Source organism: Microcebus murinus, chromosome 24 (genome assembly GCF_040939455.1).
Source record: "Microcebus murinus isolate Inina chromosome 24, M.murinus_Inina_mat1.0, whole genome shotgun sequence".
In the NCBI taxonomy this organism is placed as follows: domain Eukaryota; kingdom Metazoa; phylum Chordata; class Mammalia; order Primates; family Cheirogaleidae; genus Microcebus; species Microcebus murinus.
In genome coordinates, this window is record NC_134127.1 from 29,966,532 (window position 1) to 29,978,679 (window position 12,148).

At 51.1% G+C, this 12,148-nt stretch overlaps 1 protein-coding gene across 5 annotated transcripts in view; it reads right to left on the reverse strand.

Annotated features, from left to right (window-relative positions):
• ARHGEF10 (Rho guanine nucleotide exchange factor 10) overlaps positions 1-7,961 on the reverse strand; it is an 86,152-nt gene extending 78,191 nt beyond the window's left edge. For all 5 annotated transcript variants that reach the window (XM_012788812.2, XM_075997286.1, XM_075997285.1 and 2 more), the window contains exon 1: positions 7,843-7,961. The gene's annotated coding sequence lies outside the window, so the exon portion shown is untranslated. The remainder of the gene's footprint in view (positions 1-7,842) is intronic.
• Positions 7,962-12,148: the final 4,187 nt, after the last annotated feature.

A 12,148-nucleotide genomic window follows, 5' to 3' on the forward strand; every position in this document is an offset into this window, starting at 1 on the left:
TCGCGGGACTACCGACTTCTTCACGGCATCTTTCACCATGTCCAGGGGGTCGCAGAGGGCTGGGAAGGACCCCAGCCTCCAGGACGGGAGACAGAGCTGCTAGCCAAGGTCCTGTGTCCTGAGCGGACAGCTGAGAGGGCGCAGAGGGTAGGGCCTGGCCACGGAGCCCGTCCGTCCAAACTCTGCTCCAGCCCGTGAGTGCCAGCGAGACCAGTGCGGGAGCTGTCTGTGCCTCTCTCTGCTCTCTGCTGCAGTGCAGAGACAGGACGGCCCTGCCCGCAGAGCTGCCAGAGGCCTAGGTGACTCGGTTTCCGTGATGTGACTGGGCAGGGCCGGCAGGGAGCGCCGTTCCAGGCCAGGCCACCTGGCTCAGCCGAGGAAGCACACGGGCCTCGTGCCTCCTGGACTGGCAGGGTCCGGACGCCGGCCCCCAGCCTCAGCAGTCCTGCAGAGGGCAGGGGCAGCCGGGGGAGCCACCCACGTCTCCAGGCCACACCATAGACTGAGCCGCCTCGGACGTGGCTCGGAGCATCAGTGTGACCCACGTGGCCACTGAGACTCAGGGCCCCACCCTGCACCTCCCACCCGAGTACAGGACCCAGGCAGGCACCTGGGGACTGGCACCAGGCACCTGGCCTGGGTGCTGAGTGGTTGGTGTCTAAGGCTGCAGCCTCTGGGCCCCCACCACCGGCCTGCCTGCTGCTCCTTGGCCACGCCCGGTCCCCGCCTGCCCCAGGGCCTTTGCTCATGCTTGTTCTGCCCGGCAAGTTCTTCGAGGGACACTGGCTCCGCTGGCGCCCTCACCTCCTGGCCCCTCGCCCCGCCATGCCCTCCTTTGGGCCTCACTGGCCAACTGTTTACACTGCCACCCTCTCTTTCCCCCCAGCCCCACCTTCTGCTTTGTTTCTCCAGGCACCTCTGGCCACCTGCTTTTACATGTTCATCTCCCCCCACACACGGGGGACAGCAGCCCAGCAGGAGCAGGGAGTTTGGGCCTCACTGTGGGTGCCTGGTCTGGGGACGTAGGAGTGCTTGGTCCTCAGCACCTAGATGGTGTTCGCTGGATGCCTGTCCCTCAACCGATCATTTCCATATTTGTCAGAGCCTTGTCACTGCTCGTCATGTGACCGCAGGCACACTGACCCTTGGTGAAAAGTTTATCTTTTTAGAAGGATGAAAACTTGGTTTCAAAATCATATGAGAACCCATCATTAAAATGTCTATACTACCCAAACTGATCTACAGATTCAATGCAATACCTATTAAAATCCCATCAGCATTCTTCACAGATATAGAAAAAATAATTTTACGCTTTGTATGGAACCAAAGAAGACCCCGAATATCAAGAGCAATTCTAGGCAACAAAAACAAAATGGGAGGCATTAATATGCCAGATATCAAACTATACTACAAAGCTGTAGTAATTAAAACAATCTGGTATTGGCACAAAAATAGGATTATTGACCAGTGGAACAGATGTGAGAATCCTGATATAAAACCATCCTCATATAGCCATCTAATCTTTGACAAAGCAGACAAAAACATACGCTGGGGAAAAGAATCCCTTTTCAATAAATGGTGCTGGGAAAACTGGATAGCGACTTGTAGAAGGCTAAAACAGGACCCACACCTTTCACCTCTCACAAAAATCAACTCACGCTGGATAATAGACTTAAATCTCAGGTATGAAACCATTAGAATTCTAGAGGAAAATGTTGGAAACACTCTCCTAGACATGGGCCTAGGCAAAGAGTTTATGAAGAAATCCCCAAAGGCAATCAAAGCAGCAACAAAAATAAATAAATGGGATATGATGAACTACAAAGCTTCTGCACAGCCAAAGAAATAGTCATGAAAGTAAACAGACAACCTACAGAATGGGAGAAAATTTTTGCATCCTACGTATCCGATAAAGGGCTGATAACTAGAATATACTTAGAACTCACGAAAATCAGCAAGAAAAAATCAAATAACCCTATTAAAAAGTGGGCAAAGGACTTGAACAGAAACTTTTCTAAAGAAGACAGAAGAATGGCCAACAAACATATGAAAAAATGCTCAACATCTCTAATCATCAGGGAAATGCAAATCAAAACTACAATGAGATATCACTTAACTCCAGTGAGAATGGCCTTTATCAAAAAGTCTCCAAATAACAAATGCTGGCGTGGATGTGGAGAGAGGAACACTCCTACACTGCTGGTGGGACTGCAAACTAGTTCAACCTCTGTGGAAAGCAATATGGAGATACCTTAAAGCGATACAAGTGAATCTACCATTTGATCCAGCAATCCCATTGCTGGGAATCTACCCAAATGACCAATGACACTCTACAAAAAAGACACCTGCACTCGAATGTTTATAGCAGCACAATTCATAATCGCAAGGCTGTGGAAACAGCCCAAGTGCCCATCAATCCAAGAATGGATTAATAAAATGTGGTATATGTGTACCATGGAGTACTATTCAGCTCTAAGAAACAATGGTGATATAGCACATCTTATATTTTCCTGGTTAGAGCTGGAACCCATATTACTAAGTGAAGTATCCCAAGAATGGAAAAACAAGCACCAGATATATTCTCCAGCAAACTGGTATTAACTGAGTAGCACCTAAGTGGATACATAGGTACTACAGTAATAGGGTATTGGGGAGGGGGCGGGTATATACATACATAACGAGTAATATGCGCACCATCTGAGGGATGGTCATGCTGGAGACTCAGACTTGTGAGGGGAGGGGGGGAAGGGCATTTATTGAAACCTTAAAATCTGTACCCCCATAATATGCCAAAATAAAAAATAAAATAAAATAAAAAAATCATATGAGAACCAAATGGTGCCACACCTGTCCGATCGAGGGGGAGGCGGCCAGGCTGGGCAGGTGGCCCACGCAGGACAGGGTGCCACCAGACCCCGCCTGACCCCAGGGGCAGATGAGCCATCTGCGGAATGGACAATGCACAAAACTGGAAGTGCTCTGCGATTACAGGTGCGTGCACGATGCCCTCCCCTTCCCTCCTGCCTACAAGTCTCCAGGCGTCCTCGTCCTCTGCCTGTGGGCACCTGCAGAAACAGGGGAGCACCGGAGCGGCTCTGCCCGGCAACTCCGCTGCGTCCAGGCCCCAGCCCTTGGCTGCTGGCAGAGAGCCACCGCGTGACCACACATGCTGGAAAGCATAAATCTCTCCTCCTTGCTGCAACTACCTATGATTAGTTTTCCACATATTTCGTCTGGCAAAACACTCCACCTTTCATTCCTTCCTATTAAATCACGGAGAGGCGTGCGTGTCTAAACGCTGCTCTGGGAGGGCCTGCCCCGCCCCCACCGGCTCCCCCAGGCTTTGCTGCTGCACCTCCTTGCACTGCAGACAGATCCTGCGTTCGGGACCATACGTGTCCCTGCATCGTCCTTGGAGCCCGACCTTGTGAGTTCAGGCTTCAGCTCCAAGTGGAAAGCGCCCTGCTCCCCGCAGCAGCGGACGAGAGTGCCCAGAGGGGGATTCTCTTCCACAGGCTCTGCGAGCAGTTCCCCCGAGGGCTGGGTGTGCAAAGCCCATGCAGGCAACCGGAGGGAGGCTGCAGCTTTGGCAGGGAGCGGGCGGCAGCTGGAATGACGCCGAGCGGCTAGTGTGGGCTGCGTCCCACGGAGCTGCCGGCTGGAGGACAAAGTGTGAATCGACTTTCTGATCACTTCTGCAGGAAAGGGCCGCCAGGAGCCAGCGGGCCAGGCCCTCGCAGCGTCCACAGCAGCGTGCCCTGGTTGGAGCCAACGGACCCAGCCAGGCTCAGACCTGCATACGCCCGCCAAATTCCTTCCATCCTAGCTCAGTGCTTCTCACCCTGAGTCTCTGAGACAGGATCAGCATTAGTTCTGGCAGCCCCTGGGCTGTGTCTACACTGGCCCACACAGGTGTCCCATCAGACAACTCCGTTACCACCCTGCGGTTTCAGCTGCTTTCGAGCCACTGTTGCCACGAGGCAGAGCACGGCGGGGTGAGGTCCGCAGCCCTGAAGCCTGTGTCCTTGCAAAAACCAACGCCTTCGACCTGCACTTGAAACTTCCGCTTAAATGCGCACTGAATACTGCTTCTGCCAGGTTCCCTAAACAGAAAATCAGAAGCCATGCTGGAATATCATGCCTCTGTTTTCCTTCCAGAAAAGAATAAAGCAAATGACAGAATAACACAGTAAGGGTGCACGGCGCATTTTTATCAAAATATAATTCCTTGGCTTTTCCTGTAGAGTCAGCTCTTAGTTGTCCACACTAATGACAGACAGCAGAAGTTCAAAAAGCATGCATGTTTGAAGTTTTCCTTTTGGTATTTATATTTCAAAGGGAATGTCCACAATGCTTTAAAAAAAAAATAAAAATGATATCCAAGAGTAGGGTTCTGGGCCCGGCGAGGTGGCTCACGCCTGTCATCCCAGCACTCTGGGAGGCCAAGGCGGGAGGATCACTCAAGATCAGGATTTCGAGACCAGCCTGAGCAAGAGCAAGACCCCGTCTCTACTAAAAATAGAAACAAATTAATTGGCCAACTAAAAATATATAGAAAAAATTAGCCGGGCATGGTGGCGCATGCCTGTAGTCCCAGCTACTCGGGAGGCTGAGGCAGGAGGATCACTTGAGCCCGGGAGTTTGAGGTTGCTGTGAGCCAGGCTGACGCCACGGCACTCACTCTAGTCCAGGCAACAGAGTGAGACTCTGCCTCAAAAAAAAAGAAAAAAAGAAGAAAAAAGAGTGGGTTCTCCCTCCCAACAGCTGGGCGACGTGCCACCGACCCGTGACGGGAACAAAGAGCATGACCTCGCACTTGGAAGACCGTGGCACACCCGCGGTGGGTGGCTACTCTGCTGTCTGTGGTTATCAACGTAGAGAGCACATTCGCAAATCGCAGCTTTCTTCACAAAATCTCCAGTTCCTGAGACCCAAGTGCCTAACTGTCACCGAGATTTTGGAACCTCGAATGGGCGGAGCAGGACGCCAGCACCTTGGCCAAGGCTGACACAGCCAGGCCTGCTTCTACGTGGGCGAGTCACATGACTCTGCACGCGTTCCTAACCGCCGGGTCCCGCCAGCCCTCCCACAGGCTGCGGCATGGCTGCAGCTTTTGACACCACGTTTCACTAGATAAATCATTTCTCACATCAGAAGGTGACTCATAGGACAGGAGATAAACTTTAAACCTAAAGTAATTTTTAAAATACTTTACAATATCTTTTTCACACTGCTTGATAAAAGTATAAAATATCAACACTCCACAGATAGCACTCTCCACTAGCAGGTGCACCTTACCCCAGTGACAAAGAAAAAGCAGGAAATGGCAATGATGGAAGGGAAAGAATAACACTGGCACTGTTAAAAATGGTCTTTTTTTTTTTTTTTTTTTGAAGAGACAGTCTTGCTCTGTTGTTGCCCTGGCTAGAGTGCAGTAGTGTCATCATAGCTCACTGCAACCTCCAACTCCTGGGCTCAAACGATCCTCTGATCCTCCTGCCTCAGCCTCCCCTGTAGCTGAGACTACAGGCTCATGCCACCACACACCTGGCTAATTTTTCTATATTTAGTAAAGATCGGGTTCTCACTCTTGCCCAGGCTGGTCTCCAGCTCCTGATCCTCCCGCCTTGGTCTCCCAGAGTGCTGGGATTACAGGCCTAAGCCACCTTACATGGCCTACAATTGATCATTTTTATAAACAACATTTGCAAATATACACACAAAAAGAAAAAAAGAAGCACAAACAAATTTCCAGGCCTGGCGAGCGTGACAAGGCTGAAGTGGAGTCTGGAGGCAGGGGTATGTCGGCCGGGACTGGCAGCGGGGCCTTCTCCCGGGGCCCTCCACGTCCCGCAGGTGGCCCTGCCTCTCGCCAGATGGACCTGGGGCTGTATCCCTTCCAGCTCAGACGGACCCCAGGGGCATCCCCCCCAAGCAGGCACGCCTTGCTTGCCCACCCCACACCTGCCCGCAGGCCACGGGCACAGCCATCTGCTCTGCTCTAGACTCAGCTCTCAGACCCTTGTCCCTTCACCTGGACCTGAGCACCCCTTCCCACTGCCAAGGTCCCCGGAACTTTCCCCTCGTTCTTACGAAATGACACTCCCAGAAGGCTTGGTTAGGAGAGAGCTGTCATTCATTCTAGCTCATAGATGATTGGCAGCTCTGCTTCCCTTTTGTCTTATTTCAGGATGCTTACCCAGGCAGACCACACATAGCGTGTGACTGAAATACCAATCTGCTCTGAATATCTCTAATCCAAATTTTTCATTGTATCCTCTCTGGTGTGCACTGTGCAATCAAAGAACCAGGTATCATACAACCGGGGTTTGTTATTTTCTATTATGATGTTTTCGTACTGTCATTTACAGAATACAGCCATAATTGCTGCATTTTCATTTTGCTCTAATTTATGCCAAACATTTTTAAGTTTAAGGAGCATTTTCATATATAATGCCTTCTATCGATTTCATAAGGAGCAAACTCAAGTCCCCTGAAATGAAGGGACTCACACACTCACCCTCGGGCCCTAAAGCCATGCACCTCCCCAGAGTTTTCTTCTAACTTCACCAAGAAAAACTGCAACGAAAACGCAGCACCTCAAAACACCCCCATGAAACTATGGTGGATCCAGAAAGTCAAGCATCAACTTTTAAAAGATAAAAATGCCATTTTGAATAACCGAATTTTACATCATCTCTAATTATCTACAACTCCTAATCACTTATGAAATAGCACCTTACACAAACAACTTTTCTAATTGGCAGGAAATATGAGCATCCTGACTGTAAAGTCGCCGTGTCTGTACCTGGGACGTGGCCACTACAGCCACTGGAATAAATGCCGTTGGAGACAGAGGCAAGAATATCGTTAAAAATATGCAAAGCGCAAACCTTAATTATCATCTTTCTTTTCCAATAAAAGCTGCTTTCTATGAACAGATGTTCAAAATATATTTTTAACAATAAGTGGGCAGCGCAAATGTTCTTGCATCTTGCCGCATCTACCTGCTCTGCACAGAACCTGGAATATTGACAGCTAAGGAACTGCTCTGGGGCTCAACCATAGAAAGGAGTAGAAGCCCACTGTGATCAGAGTGAAGGAGAGCCTTCACCTGTAGCCAAAGTTAGGGTTGAAATGAACACTAGGTTGCAACAGTGTATCTGCAGCTTTGGGAAATGTTACTGAAGGCCCAGACATGTCGCTTTCAACCAGAACCTTAAGGTCCCACTGCAGGGAAGCACCTGCCCACAACCTGCTCCAGCAACCCTCAGGGGAAGACGCTGGTTTTCTTTAAAACAGTAAATATCTTCATCCTAATGTGGACCGAGTCCTTTTGCCTTTATAGGAAACTATAAATGACTGCCTTGTCCCACACTGAGACACCTCAACTCACTCCTCAGACACTCTCAGCAGGTGCAGGTTCACCTGAGCCTGGGGGTCCCTCCTGCACCCTGACGACCCCACCAGAGTCCCGGCCCGTTCCCGTTGTGGGGGGCAGGTCACTCCTGACGTCCGTGGGGGTGCTGCTCCTGGGGAGTCAGCCCCTCCCCTGCATCGCCCGTGGGGGGAGGCATGGCAACCCCTGACGTTGGGGGCTGCTCCTGGGGTCTTCAGCCCCTCCCCTGCACCCTGCATCGCCCGTGCGGGGGAGGGCATGGCACCCATGACGTTGGGGGCTGCTCTCTGTGCGATCAGAGCCCGGGGACGGGGACACCACGTCTCCCCGCGCGGTCCCCCAACCCTGAGGCTGGGACTTAGCTATTTGGGGCGAACTGGGCAGAAGTGCAACTTTTAAAGAAAACCAGAAATCCCGCGAGTGGACCCTCGGCCCGCACTCACCGTGGGCGGCCTGGACGCGGCCCGCCGTCCTCGTGTCCCGTGGCCTGCACCCACCGTCTCTGCCGCGCCCCCGCCGTCCCCGCGGCCCTCACCCACCGTCCTTCCCGCGTCCCCCGGCCGACCCCCCACAGGGATGCGCCCGGCCCCGCCCGCCCTGGGAGGGAGGCTCCACCCACCGCGATGTGATTGGCGGGTCCGGGTCATGCCGGGCGCCCATTGGCCTTTGTGCCCGCCAGTTTCTGGACCGCGCCCCGCCCTCGCGCCAGCGCATTCCTGCGGGGCCACGTGGCCGCCCGCGCCCCTCCCCCGGCCCAACGCCCCGCCTGGGCAGCGCACCCAGGGGAGGGGGCCCCGCGGACACCCCTGTCCTGGAGCGCCCGCCCCTCCCCGCCGACTCCTTGGGCCCTGCGCCCTTGCGGAGGGGCAGACTCCAGCCCTTCCTGCGCCCAGCATCTGCACCCTCCCCGCGGACCATTGGGGCTGAGCTTGCTTCTGGAGGGGGCTGAGCAGACACCCTTCCCCAGGGGATCCCCTCCTTAGGGCATCCCCTCCCCCCACATTCCTACCCAGGGCATCCCCTCCCCCCACATCCCCACCCCAATGTATCCCTCCCCCATACCACCCCCCTCCATGCAGACCCCGTCCCCCCAGGCCCCTCCTGGCTTCAGCCGGTTCCCAGGCAGTGTTTAAAGCTGCTGCTTCCTCACCTTCCTGGGACCTTCCTGCTGCCCATAGGCCTGGGGCCTGCAGCCCTGGGCGGGATGGCCTTGTGGGCTGCAGGCGACCTCTCCATCACCCCAGCCCATGGGCTTAGAAGCATCTGCACAGCTTCCTCCTGCTCAGAAACTAACAACCTGGGATACCTGATATTCAAGAATGGCCCCTTCTAGGCTGTTGGGATTAAGCTTTTATTTATTTTATTATTTTGAAAAGGAAACAAATTATTGATGTAATTAATACTAAAGTAAGAAATGTGAAATAAAAACTTTTTCCTTTTATCGAAATGACAAGCAAAGAATGTCTTCTGCTACAACTCATTTAACGACTGTGTTCACGGATGCTACATTCCTATGCCTTCTCCTACCCAAATCTCCAAATCACAGAAGTAATTCAATGTCAGAATTTTAGAACTGTTAGATGTCTAAGAGATTTCTAGTCCCGTTCCCTTGTTGGATAGAATAAAGAGCTATTTGGCAGCCTAGGTGTCACAGAATTAATGTAACATGCAGTGACCATAAAGCTCTTTTGCTCAGTAATACATTCTTTCCTTGCAAGTTTTGAGTACGGTAGAAACCATAGCTAATGTATAAGACTACAGTGGTGGAAAAACAAATAGTAGGTAAGGTGATATTTTAGTAATGTTTATTATAAGCACTTAAATTTATGGAAACAGACTGAGTTATTTTTAAGTACTATTTCAGACCTACATTGACGTTGTGCAGATGCCATAGCATGAATCCATTGAGAAAGATGCTTCCTCCCAACAAAAACAGCATTGTGCATGTCAGAAACAATGTGTTGTATCCACAGCTACAGGTGCTCACGGGCCCAGGGAGGCTAGCTGGGCTGGACCACAGGCGGGGAAGGGCAGGAAACACCCTGATTCAGAGCATAAACCCTGTCTGCTTTCTTCTGGTGTTGGCCACAGATACATCTCCATTTTTGTAAGCCCTGATATGGAAAAGTTGAGGTTTTCCATCAATTCCTCTCTCTCATCCATGGAATGCTTCGAAAAGTTATGTTTAACTTTCAAACATTTTAGGGAATTTCTGGTTTTCTTCTTATTCACTAAAGTTTAATTCTGCTGTGGCCTTAGAACATAACCTACAGGACTTTAATCTTTTACCATTTGTAATGACTTGCTTGATGGCTCACCATTGTCTATTTTAGTAAATTTTCTATGTGCACTTGAAAAGAATGTACTCTGCATGCATTTATGTACTGACCCATATATGTCATTCAGGTCCTATTTGTTACTGATTTTTTAAATCTGTTTGTTCCATAAGATCCTGAGAATGGTGCATGAAAATCTTCAGCTGTCTCTGTTCAGCATTGCACTGCATCGTTGAATTGGTGTTATGCGGTAAAAAAAAAACAAAAACTGTAAGGATTGAAGAGAAGAACTGATTATTTCACAATGAGATTACATAGGTAAAAAACCCAAAATAATCTACAAATTAACTATTAGAATTAAAATGGAATTTAGGAATTTGAAATGGATCATAGACTCAAATGTAGAAGTTAAACTATAAGGTTTATAGAAGAAAATATATGAAAAGATCTTATTGATTTCTAGGTAGGACACAAAATGCACTAACAACCACTTAAATGATTAAATGGTCTTCATAAAATTTAATATTTCTACTCCTCTCGTGACACCATTAATACAAATGAAAAGGCAAGCTGCTGACTAGGAGGAAGCATTGTCCATTCGTGATCTGACAGAGGACCTACTGTCTGGGTCCATTTGTGCTGCTAGAACAAATACCTGAGGCTGGGTAATCTACCCAGAACAGAAACGTATTTCTCAGAGTTCTGGGGCTTGGAAGGGTAAGACCAAGGGGGGCCTCTGACCAGGACTCTCTCTGGCTGTCATGGGTAGTGGGACATGGAAGAGAGGAGCAGAAAGTGCACAGGCAGATTGGCTCCTGTCCTTTTGTAAGGAGTTCAGGGCAGAGCCCGCACCCCAGACACCTTCTGCTGGGCCCAACCTCCCAACACACTGAGGGCCAGGTTTCCAACTCGTGAATTTGGGGGACACAATCAAACCACAGCATCAGGGCCTGCCCGTCCCCATGTCCCACCACGTGAGGACATGGAGTTCAAGGCACCTCTTGGAAGCAGACAGCCCGACCTGCCCAGACACAGACCCTGCAGCACCGTGGCCTTGGACTTCCAGCCTCCAGAACTGTGGGACGTAAACTTCCGTTATTGACAGGCTACTCAGTTCATGGTACTTTTTATAGCAGCAGGAACAGAGTAAGACAGTTTATATATTAGTAAAAGGAGTTTTTATAGCTGGGCTTATTGACACTTTTTTTTTTTTTTTTTTTTTGAGACAGAGTCTCGCTTTGTTGCCCAGGCTAGAGTGAGTGCCGTGGCGTCAGCCTAGCTCACAGCAACCTCCAACTCCTGGGCTCGAGTGATCCTTCTGCCTCAGCCTCCCGAGTAGCTGGGACTACAGGCATGTGCCACCATGCTCGGCTACTTTTTTCTATATATATTAGTTGGCCAATTAGTTTCTTTCTATTTATGGTAGAGACGGGGTCTCGCTCTTGCTCAGGCTGGTTTCAAACTCCCGACCTCGAGTAATCCGCCCGCCTCGGCCTCCCAGAGAGCTAGGATTACAGGCGTGAGCCACCGCGCCCGGCCGACACTTTTTTTAAAATAATGATTTTCTTCATTAATTGCATATAAAATATCCCCTTGTTAATTGCAAATGAAATAAAGTGTAAGACCTGTGGACAGTGTAGGAGGTTTCTTCCCTAGTTAGGACATTTGGGAAGAATGGGAAAGACAGGGACACCCTCGCTGGGTCCCACCCCTAGTCCAGAGACTCCTTCATGGTCGGTGCAGATGGCTGTCAGTCACCCTGCAGGGGCAGACGGCTGCAGACAGGACGACCACAGCCACACCTGGGGGGGCGCAGGGAGTCCCGGGCAGGCTGATCCACATACCGTGCATTCCTGGAGTGAGTCATCTCTACTCACTGACCAGCGTTTCTTTATATCGTTTTACAATCAAACAGGAACAACCTGCAATAACACGAACACCGAGTGCCCGGCAGACCAGCCTTCGAGGGTGGGTGGACCTCAGTCCAGGGAGCCAGAGCAGACTGCTGGGACAGAGGGGCGCTCACACTCTCGACTGTGGCTCCACAGTGACATGCTCCTCAACTGCACACTCCGATGACATGTGATTCACCGTGTATCAGTGACACCTCCCAGAGCAGTGACAATGAACCAGTGCTGTGAGCAGCCTGCCACAGCGCTGCCGTCCCTCCCGCGGTAGGTGGCTGCTCCAGGTCGAGTGTCCCAGGGCGCCCGGCACATCCTTCTCTGGTCCTTGCGGCTGTGGTGCTCACGGGAAGGCCAGTCGTGCTCATACGGAAGTGGAGCTTGGCCCTAGAATCAGACGGCTGCAAAGGGCTTTCCCTGCAGGACCTTCGGACACCGTGCGGGGCATGGACAAGCGTGGTGCCCGAGGCGATCCCGCGAATCCATGACCCACAGATGTCCAGCATGCGGCCTCCCCCGATAAACGCCCCCCTGAGGAACGTTCTCCTCCTCTGTTCACAGAAGCCGCC